The sequence below is a fragment of the Ambystoma mexicanum genome, chromosome 9, assembly GCF_040938575.1.
Source record: "Ambystoma mexicanum isolate Mex_15411 chromosome 9, UKY_AmexF1_1, whole genome shotgun sequence".
Taxonomy (NCBI): domain Eukaryota; kingdom Metazoa; phylum Chordata; class Amphibia; order Caudata; family Ambystomatidae; genus Ambystoma; species Ambystoma mexicanum.
Window position 1 is genome coordinate 1,491,551,040 of NC_090931.1, and position 27,088 is coordinate 1,491,578,127.

The window sequence follows — 27,088 nt, forward strand, 5'->3', positions numbered from 1 at the left end:
CTTTGCACCTCTCTGTGTTGCTTTGACTCACCAATACTACACTGGAGCTGATGCCAGGTGGCACTGCCACTCTCAGCTTCCACATATTCATGCAAGAGATAATGTAGTGTGTCAGAAAGCCAGGAGGGCCAGGGCTGTCTCAGCAGGGCAGAGGTGGGCATCTTACCTTGAGTGTGAGGCATGGAGGCCACAAGTGTTGGGGCAGCAGCAGCGCAGTGAAACCAGTGGGGCTGGGGAGAGATAAGGAACCGTTAGTACTTGCCTAGGGCCTCCCAACTCGCCCATGAGCTCAGGCTCCTCGCAGCCCCCCGACTCACCAAGACGGATGGTCTGGAAATTAATCACACTGATTAAAGAATGACTGTCCTATTAGGTGCAAACTGGCCTGTGCAGCAAGAGGAAAGTGCTGAAGGCAGCGGCAGGGGTGCACTTTGAGAAGATGCACAGGCAGATGGGGTCTTTCACTGGGATCACGGCAGGCAGAGACTAACGGGATGCCAATGATGAATGATGCTGTGGGGCGAAGGGCGTGGGCACAGAGCCAGCTCTAGAAAGGCTGCTGTGAGATACCTTTTGATAGTGATATTGTTATTTTATTTGTATGGCGCTCGTACACAAGTGAAACAACCCTCAGACATAGTTAACCTTTGCAATCCCTCCAAGGTGTGCCGTGACCTTTGCTTATTCTTGATAGTACAGCCCAAAGGACTGTGCATATCGAATTTATGGAAATGAACTGTCGGGATAGCCAATAGAGGTGCAGAAAGGCAACAGAAGAGCAGGTTCCCAAGTGCACCTTTTGGGGCCCTATACATTTCCACTGGAGTAGATATTTGTCCCTGTGCCCTCACCTGCAGGAATCAAGAACAGGCTGATGCCACTCCTGATTCTGGTGCTCCTGAGAGCCAATGTCACCTGAGCAAGCATGCCGATGTGCAGGGTAAGCGTGCTTAAGAGGGACGCGCGGAAGACCAGGTGTATGTATCGTTGGTTGTGAAGTTGTGGTTTGGCAGCTACTGAGGGAATAAGGTTGACATTTGTAAAAGAACAGACCAAGCAGGGTTTGAGCTTGCGATAACATTACAGGATCTGAATGTTTCTTGTTGCTAGGCAAACATAATCATGGACTGCATAGGCAGGAGTTGGTCATGGGTGGCATGCTATAAGTGTCTTTAGCCTGCTGCATTAGCCAAACGTCTCAGTATATAACAGGGCTTGCTGTAGTGTGTGCTGAGCTGCAGTATATGGAGTCCATCTATTTGGAGTCCATCTGGTGCTGCAGGAACAGGACTGTCTGCGCGGCTGATCAGGGAACAGGTGGGGGTGACGACCTGTCCGCCATTAGAACAGGGGCACAGCAGTAGACATGTGATGGTGGTTTTTCCTAATAAATTCAGCTTGTGGAAGGAATTTGCTCAAGTTGTCTTGTACTTGGGATATAACGCAATGGAGAAACTGTTCTTCCACCTGGTTTACGTGTTCTGTTTGTCCATCAGATTATGGGTGGAAAGTAATGGAGTTATGCAACTGGAAGACTAGTTTCTCAGCAAGAGCATTCCACAATTTAGCTGTGAACCGACGCTCAGCAGTACAATGCCACTCTGTTAGGCTACTGTGACGAGTCCCAGGGTATCGTCACTGCTTCCATGGGGGGGAGCCCCTTTCCATGAGGCCAGGGTGGCGATGCTGCTACCCAATAGTCCCCCTGGCGATGGTACACAGTGGGTGGATCTCATGGGGAGGGAACCCCTTAATGGGATTGGTGACAATGTCCCTGGGAGAACGCAGTAATCATTCACCCCTTTTGTGTCCCCCCCCCATTCTTAACCCCCACACCACTATGTGTTATGATTTAGCAGAGGACACCTAACAGGACTGGGACGAGGCGGGAGACTCACACAAGCCTGATATAAAATATCACTGACGAGGAAGATGAAGCAAGGAGGTGAAGGCCCACCATGGAACCAATACACATGGTACTTTTCATAAAAAGGGAAGGAGTCTTTCTGTGGTCAAGTTACCAGCCCTGGAGAAGGAGGGAAGGAGCCACTTGTCCCGTACAGAGGAACCCGAAGACTAGAGACCGGGAGGCAGACTGCCACAGGTACCTGAGTGGTCTTAGCAAGGCGGACCTGATCAGTGGCAGAGACGCGGGAAGCCAGACCAGCAAAGACCGACCAAGAACAGCGACACAGGCAGCCGAAGGCGAGAGAGAGTCACTGGAGGTGTGGAGCCACGAAAAGGAGCACACCAAGCACGGCAGGAGCGGAGAAGCTTTGTTCCAACTCCTGAAGAGACCGCCACAAGAGTTCCCAAATCTAAGGAAACGGCCGGACACGTCACGGGGGCACTAAGGGAGAAGCTCATGAAAACATCCTGAAAGGCCCAAGAGGATGAAGAGATCCTGAGCGAATATAATATGAAATTTGCCAACTTTATAAAGAGTATTAAAAGTAGATGAATAAGGAAGCAGACAAATAGATAAGAACATTCGAAGAGCACAAGGGGGTGAGAAAGAGAATCGCCAATATAATACGAACTGTGAGAAGCAGATAAACACGCTCTGAGGGACACATGGAAATAGGAGAAGAGGCATACCATCAGATATGAACATTGCAAGTGCACCTGGGCGGTACCAGGCAAGTGAGTACACCAGATCTGTCCAAGTAGACACTGGGTAATGAAGAAACAAGGATCCCACCAAGCCTGGGGCCCAGATGAAAGCGGGCAAAGCCCACCATGGAAAGCTTAAGGGTCGAGGACACACCAGAATACAAGAAGAAATATAACCAACGGGCTGGTGCCCAAAACACTAAGATCTTTGAAGCTGAAGGTTGTGGAAATCAAGTCTGGCAGGCGAGTAAACCAGACTTGATACACTGTTGGAAAAGTCTACGGTGAGGTCTGGCAGGTTAGTGAACCAGACCTGACAAGAGACTCGGAAGGATCTTTTTTAAAAAAAATCTTTTTTTTTTGTGTGCTACAAACTGGGGTAGAGGAATTCTCCAGAGGATTGTTAAGGAACGTTATTTTGAGAACAAGTGGAACCAGGAACCCAGGACGAGGTTCCCCCAGGAGAGCGGGGAACTGGGTTATCTTTAAGTTGGATGAACTAGTGAACAATGTACTATATACATTCTTTTGCAGAAGAACTGCACTTGGGTATCGGCATCCAGAACGTGAGAGGCCTCCTCCTGGAATTAAGACGCCCACTTTTCCTTTAGTTTAAATCGAAAGTGTAAGGGATGGAAATAGGTTTAGATAGTGGACATGCTTTGACGGACATCTTGACCGGGTCTATAGTATTCTTTTGTTGAGGCATGGCAACCCCTCTTAGCTAGGGACAGTTAGGGCTTTCCTCAACCCCCTTTTCTCTTTCATTAAGAGAAATAAGTGTATAACCCAAAACAAAAATGCCACCTGTGTCTCATGGCTCTCCTTCGGCACCCTTACACGACTTAGGAGGTGGACAATAGACGGCTACATTTTTTGTCAAAGATAAGCACTGTGAGTGGAATGAAAAATGTCCCATTTTCAAACATACTGTCAAGCTACTACCCAGGATGCCAGTATTCTTATGTGACAGGGATAGTTCTGTCATAAAGTCCATAGACCCAACCGTTCCGGTTTTGTGCGGCGCCCATAATCGCTGGAACGGCTTAGCTGGGAATTTCTTTTTTTAACCACAAACTCTACTTTTCCTGTACAGGTCTTCCAATATCATTTCCGAACCTTAAAGGGAATTAAGATTGGAGGGCCGGGAATATGTTCGGTGTTTGAGGGAGATTTTCCCCACAAGACGAGTGTGGACATTTCTGAAACGATGCATGGAGTGTTTAAGGAAATGCTGTATAAGCCTTTAGGAAGGAAATAATACCGGCAGAAGTAAGAAGAACGAATTACTTGGGGCACTATAAGCCACCCATTGGACTTGTAGAAGGTTAGACAAGCAATAGAACCAGATAAAGCTATAACGCACGAAAGAAGATGAAATCTCAAGGAGGAGATTGGGCAGAAATGTGTGAAGACAGCTGAGAATAATGACACTTCTATGTTTTGGAAAATTGGAGCAGAGAACAGCGGAGCAAAAATGGAAAGTAAATTGCAGGGGACCCTTGCGAGTGGCATATTTTTCAAAACAATCTGCTAAGAAAAATGTACCCTCAGTGTCCGTCCGCTGGGACCACTGTTGTGGTGAACTGAGTTCCCAATGTTGGGCCAAAGCTGTTGGTCAGATGGGCTTCCCGCTGATATAGTCACATACGAGCTGGAATTGTGGGTACTGCTGCTCACATTAGTATTTAATGCATATCTGGCGATTGGGGAAGTACTGGAAACTTGGAAGAGTACTGAAATAGTCCCATTATATAAGAAAGGCAATCATGCAAGTCCAGAGGCTTATAGTCCCCTATCGCTGTTATCTAGAACTTCCAAGGTTTTCAGGAGAGCGTTACATAATAAATCACTCAAGGGGCAGAGGAACTCTAATTACGTGCGATACACAATTAGGATTCAGACAAGGTTTGGCCACGGTGACACACGTGGCAAACCTGTATCTGGTGCTATCTAGATATGTGTTTAGGCCTAAGGCCACAGTGTATGCCGCTTTAATGAACCTTATGGCTACTTTCAACCATGTGGATAGAGACCATCTATGGTAAACTCTGTAGGATATGACTGTTCCGTTGGACTGTTGAATGTCATAATTGAGTTGCAAACTAGGAATATGGCTAGGGTTAGGTACGGGAGGGCGGGAGAAGTTAACAACAAGTTCCAGGTTGAAAGGGGCCTTTGCTACAGGTGTGTACTTCTTAGCAATGCAGATGATGCTGTCCTGCTAGCGAGCACCCCAGCAGGGTAAAAGAAACTACTGTCTGCATATGTTTCGTGCATGACCAAAAATGGCTTGATAGTGAGTGTTAAGAAATCCAACGTTGTGGCGATATCGAGGAAAAGAGAAAGTTAAATCCTGTGTACATGGTACAAGAGAGACTAGAGTGAAGCACAGCATTCCAATATTGGGCATTCATTTTAACTCCACTCTATCATGGATAGACAATGTAATGTACATAATCATGCAGTGACAATGTCTCGGGCCAATGGTGCAATACTCAGCGTAGTGAGAACTAAAGAATGATCCCATTGATGCAATTTTAAAGGCTTACAATGCTTAGGCCACATCAGTAGAGGGAGGCATGATATGGCATTGGCATTTATAACGTGCCTATGGTGCTGCTATCTGCGGGTTTGTGAAGGTGGGGAAATTGCAAGTGGTCCAGGATAAGTTCCTGCGTAACATTCTGGACCTTAGACATAAAGCGACATAATGCAAAATCATAATGTTCACTCCGAATTGGGAGTAGCTTAAGTGGTTTAATTGGCATGCAACCATTGTTTTGGGCCAGTGTTTGGAATCAAAATCAAGCTGTGCTTACAAAAGAATTGCTTACAGATGTATGTAAAAGTGCATTTGTGGGAGGAATACCCTGGTTGAATCATGTATGGGAGTGTTTGCCAGAAGTAGGTTTAGAAGGGTGCTTCTTTAGCCCGGCTATCATGCCCCAGGTGCCAGAAAATATATTAAGGGGGCCTATGTGATAACAATGAGACTGGAACAGGGATTTCTGGGAAGGTATAAGGTTAGTGTGAGCACCTACCTACCAGTGGTACCAAACACATCACCAGTAGAGTATTTAAAATGGGTGACTTTAAAGTACCACAGGGCTGTCCTCACTCTGTTCAGACTAGGACTGTTGCCTTTAAGCTTACCAGTGTGCACATGGGGGCCCAGAGACGCAAGTAGAACAAATGATCATGTGTGTCTATGTGGACATGGCTGTGAACCGATCATGCACTTTGTTATTCTGCACTTCACGAAAAGACATTTGGAGTAAATCTTTAGGGCAATTTTGGAAGAAACTTGAAATAAGGAACCACAGATTGGCTTTAACTTTGCCTGATAAATGTACCTGATTTTAGCAGTGGGTAGATTTCGAAGCTTGGCGTTAAGGAGAAGATAGAATTATTTAAAGCTGTCAGGCTAATTGTATTCAAAAAGTACTATGTATTGTAAACAGAGCTATGCTTTTAAATGTGTCACAGAGTGGACAATTGATACAATTTATTGTATGTGCTATATTAAATGTTTTACTTGTGCTTTTATGCATTGATATAATCTGAGATGAAGCCTTTTTTGACAGACTGGCACAATATCTTTTGCCATGTGGGGCCACCCAAACCACTGCTGAACCATCTCCTTCCTCTACTTGTGTCCAGGGTATCATGACCGCTTGCAATTGTGATACCACTGAAGGATTTTGTAATTGGTTTGTGGCAGTGGTACATACAGTAGATTTTTAAGGCTTAGGGTGCCCTATAGAGCTGATTGTAACTCTGGGTGCTGATTCACAAGACTGATGACCTCTGAATAGGTTCCAGATGGGAAAATGATCCACTGCGATTTTTGAGTTACTACTGATGCAGGCTAAGGCACCAGCATGCACTAGTAAGACCAGATGTATGGAATGAATAAATAATCCTGTGTTGCGCCTGTCCTTGAATGATACACTGTACTCCGTATTTAAATCATAATTGAATAGTTTTATTGTGATTCATTTTGCTAGTAAAGCTGAGTTTTACAGGTTCTTTTTGAGAATCATTTTGTTTTGAAAAATCAAAAGCATAAATTGAGATTCAGTTCAAATTCACTGATAATGTTAGATTTCTTGTGTCAACCCTCGACACGTGTTTCCCCGCTTTGAATGTCAGCGGTTCTTCAGGAGGTATTGTTGCACTATAGAATTTCAAATAATAGATACCTTATTTCCTGTATAGATGGATTTTGTCTATAAAGTATTTCTTGACAATGATGTGTTGTGTTTCTAGATTCAATGGCAAAGTGTTGAGACTCTTGGTAAGGATTACTTTGTAGTGTTCCTGGTTTTGTATGAAAGGGTGTTTGCCCAAAGCTGTTATCGCGGTCCGATTACCAGATGTTGCAGAAATTGTCGGGAATGCCACGGTGCTGAGACATAGAATTACATTTAAAAATGTTACATTTATTATGGTTTGTGAGGACTTCCACAGGATACTAAACACTTTACAGCGGACTGGAGCGCATATGACGTCATTGCGTGAATCCTTGCTGGATATCTAGCAGTTACTCATGTTAAATGGCATCATTGCTTTCATCTGGGTTGAGTTAGCATGATTTATAGGCTACAGAGGGGAGGGTAATGATCAGTCTTTCCTTTTCTGGGACAGCTACATTTCCACGGCATCACTGGAGGTGTTTGCTTCAAGCACAGGTGGATTGTATGTGCCATGCAGGATCAAGCCATGAGCTGAACAGAAGGGTTCCTTGAGGTTGGTGAAGGCCTTTGGGGTGACCCTTTCCCAAATATAGGGAACAGACTTTTGGGTTAGTTGATTAAGAGGGGTGGCCAGCCGAGAGAAATCTTTCACAAATCACCTGTAAAACTTGTCGAAAGCCTATGGATAACTGATGTTCAGCAAGAGTTGGCCATTCCAATTTGAATTGCCTTTTCTTTTGATCCATTTTCATACTGTTCGGTGCTAGGAAATGGCCCAGAGCTCCAGTTTATTTCTGTGGATCGACATTTCTCCAGTTTGGAATATAGATGGGGCTTTCATAATCAGCTTGGTAGTAACTGCACTTTCTCAATATGGTCTTGCTTATTTGGGGGGGGGGGTTGGTACATATATCATCAAAATACATGGCAATGTAATCACCACACAAGTATGCAATATATTTGTGATAAAGTGCTGATAGTCTGCTGTAGTGTTACAAAGGCCAAAAGGGATAGCAGGTTGTTCTAAATGGCCAAAATGTGTCTAATATTCACATCCTACCCGGAGCTTTATTTGTATTTATTGTGTTTATATAGCGCTTTCATCCAAAGCGCTTTACATTATAACTACATAGAACATTAAAGAGTAGAAGCAATTTACAATCATGAATCAAACCAATAAAAACAGTAAGTAGAGCAATTAATCTGAAGGGGAAGGGGTGAGGAGGAAGGAGGAGGGAAAAAACAGGAGGGGTATAATGGTGAAAATGAGGGAGGATAAGGGGAAGGGGGAGGGAAGAGAGGATAAAAAGGAAGATTCAAGGGAGAGAATAAGAGGTGGGGAAGGTTTCATGGTGGGGAATGGAGAAGGTGGGATTTCAGGGAAGTGCGGAAGGAGGAAAAAGTAGGTATAGAGCGGATTGAGGAGAGAGGTAAGGTGTTCCAGTGCAGGGGGGCTAGGAGCTGAAAGGAGCGGAAAACGGGAGGAGGCACATGGGGAAGGGGGGACAGTGAGAAGGAAGTGGTCGGCTGAACGGAGGGAGCGGGAGGGATTATAGAGAGAGAGGAGAGTTAAGGGGGAGCCAGATCATGGAGAGATTTAAAGACTAGACAGAGAAAATGAAATTTAAGTTAGGAGTGAAAGGGAAGCCAGCCAAGGGAGGACAGCGTAGAGGAAATGGAGTCATGCGGGGCAAGAAGACAGAGGGTACGGACGGCTGAGTGGTAGATAGATTTGAGAGGAGCAAGATGAGAAGCAGGTAGTCCAAAGAATAGGGAGGAGCAATAGAAGAGGCGAGAGAAGATAAGGGAGGAGATTAAAAGTTTTGTTGCATGGAAGGTAAGAGAGGAGCAGACTTTGTGAATATTAAATAGGTGGTAGTGACAGGTGTGAGAGATCAGAGAAATATGGTGGGAAAAGGAGAGGGAAGAGTCAAAGTGAATGTCTATTTTGCGAGCGTAGGCAGAGATAGGAAGATTGGAGGGGAGAAGTGAATGAAAGGTGGAGGAGAGGGAGGGGTAAGAGTATTGGAGGGAAAGAATAAGACTTCAGTCTTATCAGTATTGAGAGAAAGAAAGCGGGATGACATCCAGTTTTTAATGGCAGTAAAACAGGAAGGGTTTAAGGTGGAGGTCAGAGGAGAAGGAAGAGAAAGAAAGGAAGAGTTGGGTGTCATCAGCATAGAAAGGGTGAGAAATACCGAATGAGGAGATAACAGGGGCAAGGAGAGAGGTGTAGAGAGAGAATAGGAAAGGGCCAAGAACCAAACCTTGGGGTACACCATATTCCAAGGGGAGGGTAGGCAAGAAAAGGCCGCCCCAGGAGAAAGCGAATGAGCGGGAGGAGAGCCAGTTAAGAACAGAGTATTTGAAACCAAAGGAAGAAAGAGTATTGAGAAGTAGGGGGTGATTGACAGTGTCGAAAGCAGCAGAAAGGTCAAGGAGAATAAGGACAGAGGATTGCTTAGAGTATCGAGCGGAGAGGAGGGAGTTAAGGATGTAAGTGAGGGCAGTTTCAGGAGAGTGTTTAGGCCGCAAACCAGATTGAGAGGGGGGGTAAGAGAGAAGGATTAGTGACAAAGGCCGAGAGCTGGGAATAGACGAGGTGTTCAAGTAGTTTAGAGAGGAATGGGAGAAGAGAGATTGGATGGAAGTTAGAGGTAAGAAGGGGATCAGCAGAGGGTTTCTTCAGAGTAGGAATGATGGTGGCATGCTCAAATGCAGTGCGGAATGTGGCTGAGGAAAGGCAGGTATTGAAGAAGGAAGTTAAGTAAGGAATAAGAAGAGGGTAGATCTTGGGGATAAGAAGGGAAAGGAGAGGATCAGTAGGGGCAGACGTAGGATGAGCTTTGGACAGGAGGAGGGACACATCAGAAGGGGAGACAGGCGAGAAGTCATAAATGCAGGTTGAAGCGGAATAGCGAGGGGAGGAAGGGGGGGAGCAGGAAGAGAAGTTAATTGTTTGATGAGACTGAATCTTAGAGGAGAAGTAGTTTGCAAAGTCAGAAGGAGAAAGGGTAGAAGAGGCTGAAGGGTCAGGGGTAGGCGGGGAGAGAAGACGAAAGAGGGTTTGGAAAATGCAGCGAGGGTGAGAGGCTTGGGAGTGGAGAAGTTTAGAGTAGTATGAACGTTTACCAGATTGAATGCTCTATGTAAATCCAACTTGGTAAACCATGAGTCTTCCCGAGCTTGCTCAATCAGATCTGGAATGAGCAGTAGCAGGTAGCGACTCTTAATGACGATATAGTTAAACTTACGGTAGTCAATGCAGGGACAGAGCTCTCTGGATTTGTTAATCTTTCTTAACAAGAAAGATCAAGGGCCAGGCATCAATGTATAAGGTTAAAGGAACCCCCTTTGTTGGGATTTGTTCACAGAATTCTTCAGACGATTTCTTCTTCTATATACAAAAGTACATTCATCCATACAGAATCGTCTGATGAGGTACATCAGGCAGTCGTTTGGATAGTGGTGAGTATTTTGTATCATTCTGCTTGCGAGAAAACACCAGGCAACAATTGGTATTCAGATAGAATAGCACTCACGGTGGGAACTGTGAGGAACCTGAGGGCGTCCTCACTTCCCTTTCCCCGACATTCTCTGCACAGGTGGCCAGGGAAAGGCCATCGATCTTGGATCCTGACCCTGGGGGTGGAGAGGCGAGGGAGGATCACCTGGAAGGAGACTTGGGGAGTGGGGAAGAGGACGTCCTTAGGTGAGACATGGTATCCCCCATTCCCTTTTCACAATGAACCTTCAGTCCCAGAAGCCTTTGTAGGATACTGTCAACCCTTCCCCTTTCCTTCCTTCCTTTCTTTTCCTTTCAAAAGGACCCTCAGAAATGCCATTGTTATACTGGGACAAGGATATCCACTAGGACACCTCCTCATTTAGGCAGGAGAAGCACACATCAGCCACTCCTGGCTAATACAGAGAAATAGCAGATCAATAACAAAACGAGGAAGAAACTGGGAGTTATGCACACTTGCAGTACTTTCCCGGCTTGGTTATCAGCTGAGGAGGGTCTAGCGTACCATAGACGTCTGTTGCAACACATGCTGGCTATTGTTTGTGGCCTTCTGTTTCCATCTGCAGAGGTTTCACGGGCCTTGATCGGTAAGGGCAAGGTTACTTCTCTACCTCTCGGTATTTCACAGTCTTTCGCTATTTCACAGTCTTTCGCCTCCTCCTGAACTGCTGTGCTGAGTTAGCTCTCACGTTGTGCGGTCTACCTTGCTCGTCTTGTGCTCTGGGGCTCCACCTTTTATCCCTGTGGGGAAGGGAAAGGGTCATCGGGTGTGTGTGATTCTGTCAATTGCCTGACTTTGCCTCACCCTTGTATTGGGACATGTCAGGTAAACGGCTCTGGTGTTAGTCCGTTGTCTTCTGTGTTGTGTGAAAGTGTTTGTGTCGGAAAAAGTGGGGGGAGGTGTTTTGGAATATCCTATGTGGTAGGATGGGGAAAAGGTGTTGCAAGGAGGTGGATACTGCGTCTTGCCATAGCCCCCCCCCCATCCAGGTGATCCTCCCTCACTGCTCCTCCCCCAGGAACTGGATCCAATAACGATGCCCATGTCCTGACCACCTGGATGACATATCCCCGGGGACTAGCTAGGGAGACACCTTCTGGCTTCTCACAGGTATCATATGTTCTCTTGATGGTCCTGAATGCAAATTCCCAAGGCTGTGCTCATTTGTGTGATGTCCATGGAGTTCTATGGGGACCCATCTACAGAATGGACAGGCACAGCCTAAGGCTTCAAGAACATTGCTTTTGTGTGTTTTCGGTCAAACTATAGTAAGTGAAGGAAAGTGGGTAAATTCACACAGTCTGTGCTTCCTAAAATCTCAGTGGGTATATAGATGTGGTGATGGCGCATTAGTTGAGGATGTAAATTGGGGAACGCAAGAAGGGGTCAAAAACCCTCGAAGAAGAGTTCCCCTTCAGCTCTGAGCTTTAGTGTTCCCGAGCTTGTGAAAGATCAATCCATTATGAACTGACCTTTGTTTCCATAATACACATATGCAACATCCAGGAAGCTCCTATTTCTTTCTTTCGGAAAAGAGGGGCATGCATAGGTGTCCGTCTCCATGGGAATGTGTTCTTCTCCAACTCTGATCTTGGTAGTAAACGTGAAACTGGCCTGTAAAACACAAGAATGTTCAAAACAGTCAGTCTTCTTGCACTTGGACTGGCAGTTCAGGAGTCTCTGATCAAGTTGAAGTGCCATTTCAACAAGACCTTCAATAGGGGTCTGGGAGGGGTGCACTTTACTAGGGTGTACTGTAATCCATCTCTGAGTCCATGTTGGATAATATTCATCTGAGCATTTTCAAGTAGTGGTGCTCGGCCTCCAGTTTTTGAAAATCATCCCCTGGTATTAAAAATGGACGCCTTTGGGGCTCATTAAGAGTTTAATAGTGCAGTAAGATAATCGCAGTAATTGCGTTAGCACCACTTTTTGGGGTGAAATGTAACTACTTACACACATGAACATCTTAAAATACAGTAAAAGAATCATTACAAAAACAGTTCATTACAAATACATTCTTCTTCATCAAATAAAATCATCCTAAAAAGTAGAAACTTCAGTTACAACTACACTTCATTACGAATACAATTCATCTTCATCAAATAAAAGATAAATTCATGTACCTTCCATCACTTCGCACCGGTTTAAAGAAAGTAAATAAAGGTAATTATAGAGCAGGTTCAAATATCCCAGATATGTCTAACCCTTAAAATCAACAATCTATCACAGTTGGTATCCACAAGTTTTAATTATCTCTTTCCAAATATGGAAAGCTGCTAATGTGATGACGAACGATTCTCCACCTAGGATTGTGCTCCAAAATTGATCTGAGAGCTATGTACAAATCTCCCATAACTTAACCTAGATTTTTCATTTAAAGAGCTACATTGCATCAACAGATGTCTACTAGTTTCAGCTGTCAGACCACACAGGAGGCAGAGTCTTCGTTACAGCCCTTCCAGGCGCCAGTGTTGTCCAAAGTTGGGAGAATATTAAAACATAGATAGCTAATGAAACGTCTCTCGTCTTTCATGCAAGTCTTTGTTAAATAGGAGCAAGGCATGCCTGGTCTAAAACCCTTAGTATATTCTATATATCTTTTCTTTAGAGACGGTTTACTCAAATTCTGTGCGCGATCCCCAGTAAGATCAATAGAATCCAAGAATATCCTCACTGAGAGAACTTGTATAAACAATCTAGTGTTTCCCAAAACCTGATTGTGCAGAAGCCATTCAAAACTGCAGAGGGAAACCAAGACAAGTAGAGAAGCCATCCCTGGAGGAACTGTGATCAGAGCTGCAGATCTTGTAAGTCCGAAAACCACTTCCAGGACGCTTACCGGCCTGTTGAGTTGCATACCAGTCTGCTGAGGTCAGGCACACCGGAAGACTACAAGAGCCTATGCCACGAAACAGAAGACCATTGGAGCGCCCGGTCAAGGGGAGAAAAGCTTCCTGTGAGAAGCAGAATGCTGTGGAGGTGCTGGAGCACCTAAGAACGCAGAAGAAGTGAAGCGATACCCGACAGGAGATGCAAGAAAGCCACTGGACACCGGGAGAGCATCAGCAAAGCTCATTAAGGTACCAGGGATGTCGGGACGATTGGTGGAGCTTTGGAAGGAGTGCCAAGTTCCACAATTCGGGTCTGGGACCCGCATCTGAAAGGGAAGAATACCCTCAGTCGCACCGGTCCTAGCAGTACCTGCCGGGAGAGTGAACCAGGTCTGCTAGAAAAGCAAGGCATAAATTAGTCTTGCAAAATTGATTAGTCGAGACTGCTAAATAAAAATATTTTGATTAGCAATTCAACGTATATGATTAGCAAATTTGTATATCCTTTTTTTCAATCGGGGCCAATGCAAGACATGTTTCACCTGTACAGCTGCAGGGCCTAGGGACCTCGCAGGCTTGTTTCACCACTGGTGCTATAATTAGTATGCCTTTTGTTGGACATGTGACCAGACAACACTACCCTTGCAAATTCAACAGGGCTTCCCACGAGTGCCTCGCAAATAGTCAAAAATTCCCACAGCTGCCTACGTTAACCGCATCACTCTGCCTAAATTCAAGAGGACCAAAGCTGGAGGCTCCAGTTTCCCAGCCACAGCTGCCAAACACTGGAACCTCCTCCCTCCCACTCTACATGCTGAACCCTCCTACTGGACTTTCCGAAGAACTCTAAAAACACTACTGTTTGCCTGAATGCTGGACACAGGCCCTTACCTGGTCTGAACTTCAAAGCTACAGTAACCTTTACTGAATAACTATTACACTATTCTTATCCCAATGTCTGTACATTTGAGTAACTGGTCATGCAGCAGTGCTTTGATGCTCTTGGGCTTAGTGTGCTGTACAAATATAAAAATAAATAAAATAAACACACACATCTATCGGCAAAGCCTCTAAATGGCAAACTCCTTATTAGTAGTGGTTCATTGATGAACCATTGTTTCTGACAAGTGTTCACTTTCCCATCACATGATATGCAGTAGCAAGCTTGATTCTGTCAAACAATGACTACAAGAAGGTGACCTTATCATACAATACCTTTTGTGTGTGTCTAGGTCTTAAACGTACATTTACCAAACTCCTAGGATGTTTTTTTAACTTAAAATTACTTTTTTGCGTTCTTGTAATTTTCCATTCAAGAATTAGTAACTAAAGCTACGACCACAGTGTTTGTTCTCAACATGGATTTATATATTTTTCAGCTTGGATGATGATTTTTTTGTAAGTTTCAACAAAGCGTTATTTAAATCCAAAGTACTATTTCTACCAACTAAAGCTGGGAAAATATTTGGCTATGGGCCTTATGTTTCACACTGGTCTCAAATCCCGGCTTCACAATTAACTAACGTGTGTGATCCATGGCAAATCATTTGCAGGCCGATTCATGGAATTAATGTGCGCTGAAATTTTCGGCACAAGCATGCAAAAGCGTGCGAAAGCGTGCGAATCGCAGTGCCAGTGCGAAAATCGCATCGAAACCCGTGCACAGCGATTCATGGAGGTCCGTGCGCGTGTAAATCCCAGGATGTGCGCCAAAATTCTGCGTGGCACACGCTGGCGCACACGTCTCCAAACAGCGTGTGCTACGCGCACAGCGAAATCGCACATAGCGCGGCGCACACAACAAAAGTAGGAGGAACAGGGGGCGTGACACGCGGATTGGGGAACAACACGTGAAAATTTGGGCGTCAGGGGGGAAGTACAGGAGGCAAATGCACGGAACGCACACACGCACGTTCAAAACATGTATTCATGGATTCGAACGGGGCTAACGCGTGTGCCAAAAAAGATGCGCTAATCCGGAAACACGTACGCCAGCAGGAAGCAGGCATACGTGGACCCACGCAGCATAAAAGTGCGCGCAAACAACAAACAAGCTCAGACGCCAGGATAAATATACCGTTCCTAGCAGCAGTGGTCGTGGGATACCGCAGGAGGAGGAGGAGGATAGTCAGGCCCAGAATTTTCACACCCAGAACCAGCCTTTTTGGGATGCCTGATGACCAGGTGTATGGGAGGTACAGGTTTCCACCTCGCATAATACTCGACCTGGTGAGTGAGTGGGAGGATGACCTCACATCACCAACCCTGTGCTCCCAAGCACTCAGCCCCCTGGAGAAGGTCCTCAATGTACTGCACTTCTTGGCCACTGGATCATTTCAGCGGACAAGTGCTATAGTGGGTGTTACGTTCTGGCTCCGCGCGGAGGCAGAACGTTGAAGGCCTCTGAGGTAGGCCGCAGTGGCGCAGCTCCAGCCGGAGCAAAATGAAACACGCCACACATTGGTAGTGTCTGTGCCAGGAACAGCCTCCCTTGCGCGGGGGTGGGGCTTTTATTGAGACGCCCTGCGTCCCCGCGTTGCGGGGCGCAGGGCGGACATAACAGTGGGGGGGTGTCACAGGCCACGTAGTCACGCTGCCTACACCAGGTCTTGGCCATCATGACTGCATGCCCATCAGTCCGCAGGCACATACACCTGCCCAGAACACCTGCAGAAAGGCAGGCTGCCGTCCAGGATTTCTACGGGGTGGCACAATTCTCCAAAGTCCTAGGTGCCATTGATTGCACCCATGTGGCTCTACGTCCCCCCAGGGCATCAGAGCACATCTATAAAAACCGCAAGCACTGGCATTCCATCAACGTGCAGGTAGTATGTGATGCCAAGGGAATCATCACCTCAGTATATGCCAACTATCCAGGGTCCACCCACGACAGTTTTATTTACAGAATGTCAACCCTAAACCGGGACATAGAAGCTGGGCGGCATGGCGATACATGGCTGCTCGGTGAATATAAATGCCACAGCACATGCATGCATGTCAGATACTGAGTAATGTCACAACCCCACTAATGATACCTATCACCACCTCCCTCTGAGCACCCACATGATGACGCCAATTCGGAACCCCACCACGCCACCCGAGGTAAGATACAACACAGCCCACATTGCAACCCGGGGCATAGTGGAGCACACATTCGGAGTGCTAAAGTCACGCTTTCGCTCCCTTGACTGTTCTGGCGGGCAGCTGTTATACGCTCCCCCAGTAGTGTGCAGGATCATAGTAGCAGGATGTGTCCTGCACAACGTTGCAACATGCCGGGGCCTGCCCGTGGACATGGTGGTGCCCCCACATCCCCAACCACATGCACAGCCGCTGCGCATGGGAGGGGAAAGGGCACGGGGTGAGGCAGCCCGTACGCAGCTGTTGGCTAATTACTTCACCTAAAATCACACCCCTGTGGAGTGCACACAGCCCTGGCACATACCAGCTGACAATCAATGATGATGACATAAGGGACAGTCAACTGTCGCAACCATACCAGCCTGAGATTGGTCACCTGGAAGTGTTACATTGTGTGCATCCCTACCTACACAAACACCACCAATGCTGTCATCAAAAGACACACTTCTATGCTGCTAAATTCATTACCCCCTTGCAAAATACACATACCCGGCTCCAATCGCCTGTGAGACTTCCCGCGAACCCCCGAAATACACGTACCCCGCTCTGACAGCAAAATCACGTGTGAAACTTCCCGCGCACCCCAGGAATACACGTACCCGGCTCCAATCGCATGTGAGACTTCCCGCGAACCCCCTAAATACACGTACCCCACTCGCACAGGCCCTTTCGCATGTGAAACTTCCCACGAACCCCAGTAATGCACGTACCCCACTCGCACAGGTCCAATCGCGTGTGGAACTACCCGCGCACCCCCGAAATACACATACCCTGCTCCAATCGCGTGTGAAACTTCCCACGCACCCCCGAAATACACGTACCCTGCTCCAATCGCATGTGAAACCTCCCGCGAACCCCAGTAATACACATTCCCCACTTGCCGTGCTGGTACAGGGTTAGCGCAGCCCTTTGCGCTGGATTGGGGATTTTGATGGCTTTTCCCTGCGCGAGGGGCGTTCTTGGGGGCGTAACTGGCGCTGCTGCAGGGTCGCTGCGCCACTGTGCGCCACGGCTGGTTTTGGTAGCTAAAATCCATGAATACGCTGTGCGCGGAAATGGATTTTAGCCACGCGGCTGGTGCAGAGATTCGCACGCGCACCCTGTGCGCCAGCCGCGTGCGCCACTTGTGCGCGAATTTCTATGAATTACCCCCTTGATCTCAGAGAAGTAACCACGAGCCATTCAGTTGACATGTGTCTGCTACATAAAAAAGCTCACTCAAGGTACTGCTTCCTATATAATAATGATAATGCCACGTAATCTGCACAGCAAAGTTATTTGTCTCTTGGCTTACTTATAAAAACCTTTGTAATGCAATTTACCATCATCACATTTAATATCCAAGGCTACATATGTGCTCATTTTCTGTGGGTATCGCTTCCAGTGATGTCAATACATGGCATGTGAATTCATTAAAAAAAGACTAGTCTACGCTTCGCATGCTTGGCTCGGACTATAGAACCTGGTAATAGATGGGTTAACCATAATCTTAGCTTTTGGTGCGGTCATTGAATTAAGATGGTCTCCAAATGGTCACATGTACAATCCACACAGCAACACATAGCATGGCACTGCAGCTTTGCATGAGCAATACAGACTTTCACATGCACACAGACCTCAGCCTTACATGTGCACACCTAGACTTTCATATGCGGCATAGCTTATCAGGCACAAACAACTGTAGCGTTTCACATGCATGCACACCAAAAATGCACATGTGCAGACTCGGCCTTTCACATCCTTTCAGATGCATGACACAATAGCCTTTTGCATGCACACATGAAGGTCTATCATGTTTAAGGCCTTTGCAGTCTGAGTGGAATAAAGAGCTCAGCAAAGGTGGACAGCGAAGAGAGGGGAATTAGACAATTGATTTAGGAAGCAAGATGTGTGAGAACGAAACAGATGAAAGAAGGGCCTCTCAGAAGTGATGAGGGGGGATGGGCAAGAGAGAAAGTTATAGGGCCGGTGTATACACGAGGGCAAAGTGAACATAAAAAAGGGGTAGACACGCTTCCACACAGTCACCCTTATCTGCAGTTTCCATCAGCCAAAGTGCTCATTAAAAGTGAACTTTGGGGTCAGCCTGCAGCCTGGATCTCTGCTTTGCTCTGTATAGACCCTGTACTGTCCTAGAGCTTGGAACAAAGCATAGTAAACATGCACACCTTCTCTGAAATTACATCGCAGTTAGTGCAAGATGATTTATAAAATGAAAAGCAATTAATCATTCTTGTCCAGTGAATTGCTATGCGATACTGGTTATTTTATGCCTTGGAAAAGAGAAGGGAACAATCACAGGCCTGGGACCTGCGCCCAAATAAGGAGTACTCTGTATCCTCTTGTTCTTCACAGTGCCTGGCAGGGTAGTGAATCTGGGATGCAAGTGTGCCAAACCGTGCAGGTCTGGGACCCGCACCCACAAGACAGAGGAGGAAGTGTTGTGGAATTGTGCAAATTATAATGAAACCAGGGGAAGGGTGTCATTCCCCCTGGTGTGTTGAGCTGAACTCCTGTGCTGGAAACACAAGAGAAGGGAGACATTCTCTTGGGCCATCTAAGCCAGGGGAATGGAGGCATTCTCCCCACCCCCTGGTAATATTAAACTGTGAATGGTGAGCGCAAAAGGGTCAAAGAAGCCAGGGGAAGGGAGGCATTCCCGCTGGCAGTGTGAACTGTATACTAAAGAAGGGCTTGAGGGAGAGGGGAGTCAGTCCCCCAGGTTTTGTGAACCATGAAGCCAAGAGACATCAGGAGAAGGAAGCAATAACTCCTGGTGTTGTGCCCTGTGAAGCCAAGAAAGATCAGGGCAAGCAAGCCCTACCCCCTGGTGGTATATAACGTGAAACCAAACAGAATAAGGCCCGGGAAAGGGAGCCATTCCCTTTGCACACTGGAGGCCTGTAGAACCACATACCTGGAGAAGGGGGGCATTCTACAGGAACCCAATATTGAAGCAAACTATGTGTAATAAGGATTGATGTTTGAGTTGGGACTTTTCCTTTTGAATTGGACCTGAGAACTTTACAGCATCACAAGCTGGAACGTTTGTTTCTTTGGAAAGAAACTGAGACCTGGGAAGGGAGTCATTCTCTCCGGTGAAGGTCCCACCTACGATTGCAACTGTGTCTCATTGTCCAGAGGAAGGGAGTCATTCTTCTGCACCAGGAAGATCCACTACCTTTTCCTTATTAGTTACAAGTCTGAGGGATAGAAGTTGGCATTTTTGACACGATAGTGGACTCTTTTTATTTACTTGGACATTCTGACCGATTCCTTAGTTATGTAGTAGAACTAAGGAAACCCCCTAAGAGATGGGGAGGGATGGGTTTCATTTTCAAACTAAATAAAAGTTTGACAACAAGCATACCACCTGCCTCATGATGCCCTTGTCGTTGTAGGTTGGCGTTATATAAACGTTTTTAACATAACATACCGTGTGTCTCATTCTCCTCCTTCTGTAGCCCTACAGCACATTAGAGGGACCTGGCCATTCCAAAAAGGTCTGTACTTTTTGAGGGTCTGTCGGTGCCATCTTTCGAGAGAATGCCACCCAGATATAAAATGTAAGGTTGATGGAAAGTGGCTTTCTTTCGGGTTTGGCTAGGAGATGATGAATTCGAAGACTGTGCAATACCTCCTTTACCTAGTTCTTATGATCTACAGCATTTGTCGGGAAGACCAGGATGTCATCGAAATAAATTGTGAAGTATGGAGCAAGAGGTCAGCAAAAATTCATTGCATAAAATGCTGGAAAATGGATGGAGCGTTTCCCGCTCCCAAAGGGCATGAGAAGATACTGGAAAAGGCCAAAAGGTGTCCGGAATGCCATTTTCCATTTGTTGCCAGCCCATATCTGAATCCGTTGGTACTCCCCGGAGATCCAACTTTGTGAAAACAGTGGCCCCTCGGACGGCTTGCATTATGTCATTAATGTCAATAATGACAGGCAAAGGAAACTTTTCCCTCCTGGTGAATTTATTAAGTTAACGATAGTCTAAGGAGGGTCTAAGCTCTTTTGAATCTTTTTAGGTACAAAAACAGGGATGCCCCTGCAGAGGACTTGGACTTCTTAATGAGCCTGTTCTGTAGATTGTTCTGCAGCTATGTCCATAAGGCTTCCTTCTCGGAGTAGGACAAGGCAAACATGCAGTAAAACAGTACTTGCAAGCCAGGTATTGGCTCTATAGAGCAATCGTCAGAACGATGAGGCGGTAGCTCCTTACATTGCTCATCTGAAAACACATCATTGAATTCTTGATATTGAGTGTGGATCGATGCAATTGCCTGGATGATAGTGGCTGTATTTTGTGACTTGGGGTGTATACAAGGCGCTTGGAGTTCTGCAGACCCAGATAAGACCTTGAGAACGCTGTCTGGCCCTTCTTTCGGGTTTAAGGGACCACAGGTACTGCCAATTGCATAGGCTCAGATTCCTCCGGTAGCCAGGGTTCTTGGATAAGGCTGCTCTGCTTTCACTACTGAACCACGGTTCTTTTTATGCTCTGGGTGATCTTTCTTGTAGTCGAAATTCAATTTGCAATACTATAGTGATCAGTTCGGGCAGACTGTTAGACCAGGGCATACTTGCCATCTCATCTTTCAATTCCTAGTGTAGTCCTCTATGAAACAATGTAGTGAGGGTGTCATCTGGCTAAGCAGTGTTAGCCACCAGTTGCTTAAATCCTGTGACGTATGTCGAAATGTCAAAGGAAGAAAAAGGGGCACTCTCACGTTAAAGTTACTGTGCTTTGAAATTATGAGGGCTATATTAGTGGAGCTGCAGGCGTTAAGGCTAGGGTGTGGCGCTGCCCAACGTCACGAAGTTAAATAATTATGAACTTAAGCCCTGACTACTTCCACTCAACTTATCAGGGATCCAAACAATTTCAAACTCAAATTTAGAAAGCCGAAGAATACCGAAATTATAATTTAGTATCTTACAATGTACAATACATTGGTGTCCTATACAGTTCATGGATGGCTTTGAAGAAAACAGAAATGTATCCTCAGAATGGTTTCAAAAGTAGTTTATTCCAGTAGATATTTGAGTTTAAACAGTAACCGTAGCCATAGCCAACACGTGTTTCAACCTTACTTGGGTCTTTTCCAAGGCTGATGCGTTGTAAGATAAAGAAACCAGTATCGGCAAGTGTTATCCCAACCATTATCACAAAAAACATGAGACATTGCATACACAAGGAAACATTTTGTCTTTTTCATTCAAGACAGCGATGAGAGGACAAAGGGGAACAAAACATTTTGGAAAGAATAAGAAATAATTTTAATCACTCAGGTATGATGATTACCTCACATAATCAAATAGAGCATATCTGGTCTGTAGTTTAGAAGTACAAATTACTGGCGGGGGCACTGCTGCGTGGCTAGAAAATGGCCGCTGCCAGAGAGATCTCAAGCAAAGGCTATAAATCCTCCTTAAATATCCTGCCTTCAGAGGACTTGTTTAGTCCCACAAATTGACGTAAGGCTGTCTGAGGGACGAGACGGTGGACCGTTGTGGTCCTGGACCGAAAAAGCACCCTCCCTCCCTGCCTGATGACTCACTGCTTCCGCAAGAAATGCCTGTCTACCACGGCCTAATCAATCCTGCTTACAACCTGCGCATGTGAGGGCGCTTTGCCTGCTGACCTCCGGGTGGAAGTGGAGGAGTGCCCCCTGACAGTTGCGGAGCCTGCCGGCAGAGCGGGAATAGCAGGTGAGGGGCATACCCCAGGGGCAACCGCTGCTGGAATTGTGTCACAGGACTGCAGCTCTGGCAGTCCCGGACCCGCTGTGCGATGACCGCCTGGTTTCCTTGCTGTTCAGCTGGGGAAGCGGGATGGAGAGCCCCCCTGCCTCACGGTGGTACTGCCTCCTGCCTTGCAGCTGATGTGCTGTGGAGGGACAAGTGCGGATCCCGGCCCGGCCGACCCACGTGATTCATCCTCCCTGGGCTGGCAATATATTGAAGGGGGGGCGGTGTTGTGCTACATCGGCGGTATAGATCAGCCCGCGTAACAGGCGTGATCCTGGGGAGGGTGCTGGGGGAGCACCCATTGGGCACTATTGAGGTTCACGCATCCCCTAATCTCCCCCAAATTCCTCTTCTGGCTTAGCGGGTGGGGCCTTGCTCCACCACAAGCCCCACACTGCACCTCCAGACCCCGGAGTCTGGTGTGACATAAACACTGTGGTGCGCCCCTCGGGCCTGGCATTCTCTGGGGCTGAGTCCTACATGAAACTAACGAAGTAGCCGGGTACTTGAGGTCTGAGGCGCATTGCACCCCTGCGCTTCTCTTTGTAGACAGCAGCCTACCTGTGCCCCTCCTTGGGGAAGTGAAACGGCCTGAACTCCTCTGTGGGAAATCTGCAACAACAGCGCTGTCAGGGCTTGTGGATCTAGTCCTGCTTGCCGAACATATCTGGTGCATCCCCGCACACAACAGTGCGCAGACATCGCCATATCAGTCTTTGCGAGATGGGCAACCCCAAAGAAATGCAGGTTGGACAATATTCACATGTGACCCTGTAACGGAATCACTTGTATAATATATAGTAAAGACTCTGAGTCAGAGAGTAGTTTTATAGGATACGTATGTTACCCAACAGTTTTATTAACAGGAACTTTTCTCTTTCTTTCTTTTAGGAAAAAGGATACGTCTTTCTTTCAGTTTCTTCAAAACTTCTCTAGCAAGGACTTCTTTTCCAGAGAAGATGTTCAGGTAAGTGACCTTGCAGATCTCACTGTCCATTTACTCTTTCATCCTTCACTACTTTGTATCTGTCTCTTTACAACCAGTTTTATGGATGCTTTCTTTTCTTTCCTTTCAGCAGTGTCTCTTTGTCTCTTTTCTCTTCCTCTTTACTTCTCTGTTTCTGTCTCTTTACAACAGGCTTTTGTTTAGTTGTTTTCTTTTCTTTCCTTTCAACAGTGTCTCTTTCTATATTACTCTACTCCTTGTTCTTTCTGGAGTCTGTTTTCATAAAAACCTTCTGTCGTTAACATATCTTCTCTTATTTTTTATGTGAGGGATTGGCCAATGTACTAATCACGGTTGCAAGTGATTGCCCAGAGTCCCTTGACGATTATAGTGTAACTTCCTTTTTATGCCTATAGTTTTAAAGTTCTGTTCATCCTCAAAACCCTTTCATATGCTGCTTGTAACTGAAATGACGGCCTCTCGTTCACTTTAACCCCACTGGGCTCACGTACCTTCTCAGTGACGCCTTTTGTCAGTTATCGCCGTAACTTTTCCTGATCTTCGGATCATCTGTTTTCTTTGAAATAATGTTTCGCTGACTTCGCCCCTTGGACTCCTCCTCCTTGCCTCGTACGCGGTTCCGTCTCGACGAGGCTTCAGCTGGGAGCCAGCTGATCATGAAAAGGACTCCCCTCCCGGGACGGAAAAACAAAAGAAACGCCTCCGCCCCTGCAACCACTCTGACAGCGGAGCTAGTGTCTCTAGAAGGGTCGGATTCTTCAATAAAGACTCACACGGCGACTAACGATCGCCACATCAACGGGAACTAAAACCTTTTCATAGCGCAACCAGTTCAGCAACAGGCCATTAAAATCTTCTCTCCGTATCTTTTCAATACGCCCACATGTAACCGTCACTCTCCGTTTCTTCTCGTTCTTTGTTGGTTACCTAGCAACCAAGATCAAGCAGCTCACACAATAGAAAAAGGCACCTCATGAGCTCCTTCTCATTTTATAAACATAAGCATAGCATGGTACTAAGGCATTCGTTTCCAGACTTTTTAAATTATTCTAAGAGCCATTAACTACGATCTCATCACAGACCCCCCCATACATTTTCTACACCTCATCTGTTTTCATTATAGCTTTTTCCGTAACTCCCATTAATCCTTTTGCGTTGAATACTGTTTGCCCCTTCACCCAAATTTTGTTGCAATATGTTGGTCCCTCTATAATCATCTGTGGTTTTAGAAGACACTGTCCACCTTGAGTTTCCCCTTCCCTTTGTATTCTTCGTTTTTTCCTTCCATTCTAATTCGTACTATGTGTCCCTGAAACTGCCCTTGCACCTTGCAGAGTACTAAATGTGCCAAGCACTTTGCCTCTGAAGTCGGCACTTTTTTTTAGATGAGAACGGTCTCTGGGTGCCAATCGCATGAGGGATAAGCCTGCATATGTAACATGACTGATTAATTTGAGTCCTACTAATTGCTTTCCTTATATCGTACCAGATATTAGTACCATCAGAATGGTGCTCATCCAACGAATTAGTATTTACATCTGTATTCAATTGTCTTTTCTGTCCGGTAACAAAGTTATTTCTAATTGTGGCTATAGTTACTACTTCCGTATCATTGTTTCCTTTACCTCTAAGACCTCAACTCATTACCTTTATTAATGAAAAGGAAAGAACAAGCGAAAAGAACAGACCACATATCCCTAAAAACATATTCTTGACATATTGGCTTCCTAAATGTTTGCTGGTGCATTGGCTCTGCTGTGTCCAAAAGGTTGCATTCTCTTAAGGTAATTTCTTTTATAGTTTATAAGTTCAACTCAAGGCAGCTGATTACTGTTTTAGTTTTTTTCTATGTATGCTGTGGTTCAATGCTGTAATGATGCGCCAGTATCCTTGCATAGATTGGTCAGGTACACCAACTTTGCTGTAATCTGTGTAGCTTTTTCCACCTTGTAGGGTCCCATAAACTTGAGCTGATTCCAGCGACGCATGTGCTGTCTGGCATAGACTGTCGCCTTGCTGTAGATGGAGGGGTTCTTCGGTCACTGTGTCGTGCTGGTCTGTTGGGAGCTTGTTGGTGCACTTTGATATTTATCTGGGAAGAGATGAGCTTAGCACAGTTCAACATGTTTTTGAGATACACATTCAATTCTTCCCCCAACAAATCTGCACTTCTCTGAGCGTCATACTGTCCGTTTGGGCGCAGCCGGGGTTTGCATCCTCTGTCCGTCACCTCCTCATGAGGTGGCAAGTGGTGGTCTTTGCTTGGCTGGTTTCGCAGTGCGAGATGCAGGCAATGGAACCAGCTCTTCTTTAGTATGTGTCAGGATTAGGCAATTTCGACCCCTCTGCCTGGTTCCGCCCCTCAGCCCCCTCCTCACCTGAAGTCTCAAGGTCCGCAGGCGGGTTGAACTTCTTCTTCCACAGGGCTTTTTTCTTCTGTGGTGGATAGGGTCTGCCCCGATAGGAAGCCACCCTGACCTAGATCAGAGAGGTCTGTGGGGGCCTCTCTAACGGAACAAACTGATTGGGGGAAAAAGCCTCTCGGCATAAAAAAAACCTACGGGCAAGTGGAGAGAAGATGAGGGCATCACCTTCAGGAAGAAGTGGTCCGGAGCCAATGCAGGTCGATGTGTGGTAGCAATGAGAGAGAAAAAAATAAAATAAATTATGTTAGGAGAAAAAATAGAAAGGGAGGAGGCGGATGACTAGAGAAAGCAGCTGGAGCTGGGCTTACAAAGGCTGGGAAAAATACACATAAACGGAGAGATGGAGATCAGAAGCGAGCAGTAGCAGAGGACACGCAGAGAAAAAACACAGAGCGTTTCACCCGGAAGCCTGATGCGAAGGGTTGCAATGCGCAGTCTTCCGGGTGGAATCGAAAGATAAAGCCCATTGGCTGTCCAGTCTGGAAAGACTAGAGCGTCAATGAGCTATGAGGGAGGAACGTGGTGGAAAGCTCAATGGCCGCCGAGGCGCCATCGAGCCCATACTCGCCACGGTCTAGGACGTGTGACAGTATGTCATTTTGGTCAATTTAATCTTGAGTAGACAGTTCAAACATTCTAACACCCCTTTTCTTGGGGGTGGTAGGTTGTGCACAGCTTGTGTTTAATGCCTAACAATCGTGTGGCCTCATTGAAGAATTCATTTACAAAATGAGGGCCATTATCCAACCTCAGTATTTCACAGATACCCCATCTGGGGAACATTTCCCTTAACAGGAATCGGGTGGCAGATTTGGCATTGGCATTCACACAGGGTCCCACTTTGATCCAATGGGAAAATGGGCACCAGCTTCTATTTTGTACCTGTATGTGCTGCAATTATTTACCATGTTGATATGGAGATCTCTGAAGCACCCTGAGGGGCGGGGCAATGTTGCTTTTAATGTCTTGAGAGTGTATCCTGGATGAAACTTGTGGCATGTGATGCAATTTGCCAGATAGCTCAGCAGCAACATGCGCGCCTTGGAAGCAAGACGACATGAAGCAACGCAGGTTCGATCCCTAGATATGCGCTTAGAATCCTCTGGGTACTTAAGCACGTTATAAATATGCAACTAAGATTACTCCTGTAACAGTGCCTCTATGTCCCCGGGCTGTGTGAGCGCTTTAAAAATGCAAATAAATAAAGAAATCTGTCGACTTGTTTGTAGCAACATCTCGGTGCAACTTAGGAAGGTTGCATCACGTTGTATACAGCACTAAGGACAGAGCAGAGCAATGCGCTGTGGCCTCATTGGATGCGACCAAGGTGTTGGATTCAGTTCACTGGGACTGGTTGTATGCCACTATGGTCAAGATGGGAATCGGTCCACAATATATGAAGTGGGTGAAACTAATATATACCCACCCTACAGCTAGAGTTATAAAGGGTTCTGCTGTTTCAGACAGGTGGCAGCTGTACAAGAGCACAAGACTGTGTTGCCCCCTATCCCCAATGTTATATATAATAGTGGTGGAGCCCATTGCAGCATACCTTCGGCAGGAATACAGTAATGCTGAAATAGACATAGATGGGGTCAAGCACTTAGTATCAATGTATGCAAACAA

The 27,088-nt window shown here is 46.2% G+C and overlaps 1 protein-coding gene across 1 annotated transcript in view; it reads left to right on the forward strand.

The window, feature by feature from the left end:
- Positions 1-27,088, forward strand: part of LOC138489270 (zinc finger protein 268-like) — a 413,111-nt gene that overhangs the window by 8,886 nt on the left and 377,137 nt on the right. Inside the window, exon 2 of the mRNA XM_069616966.1 lies at positions 22,961-23,036. The gene's annotated coding sequence lies outside the window, so the exon portion shown is untranslated. The remainder of the gene's footprint in view (positions 1-22,960; positions 23,037-27,088) is intronic.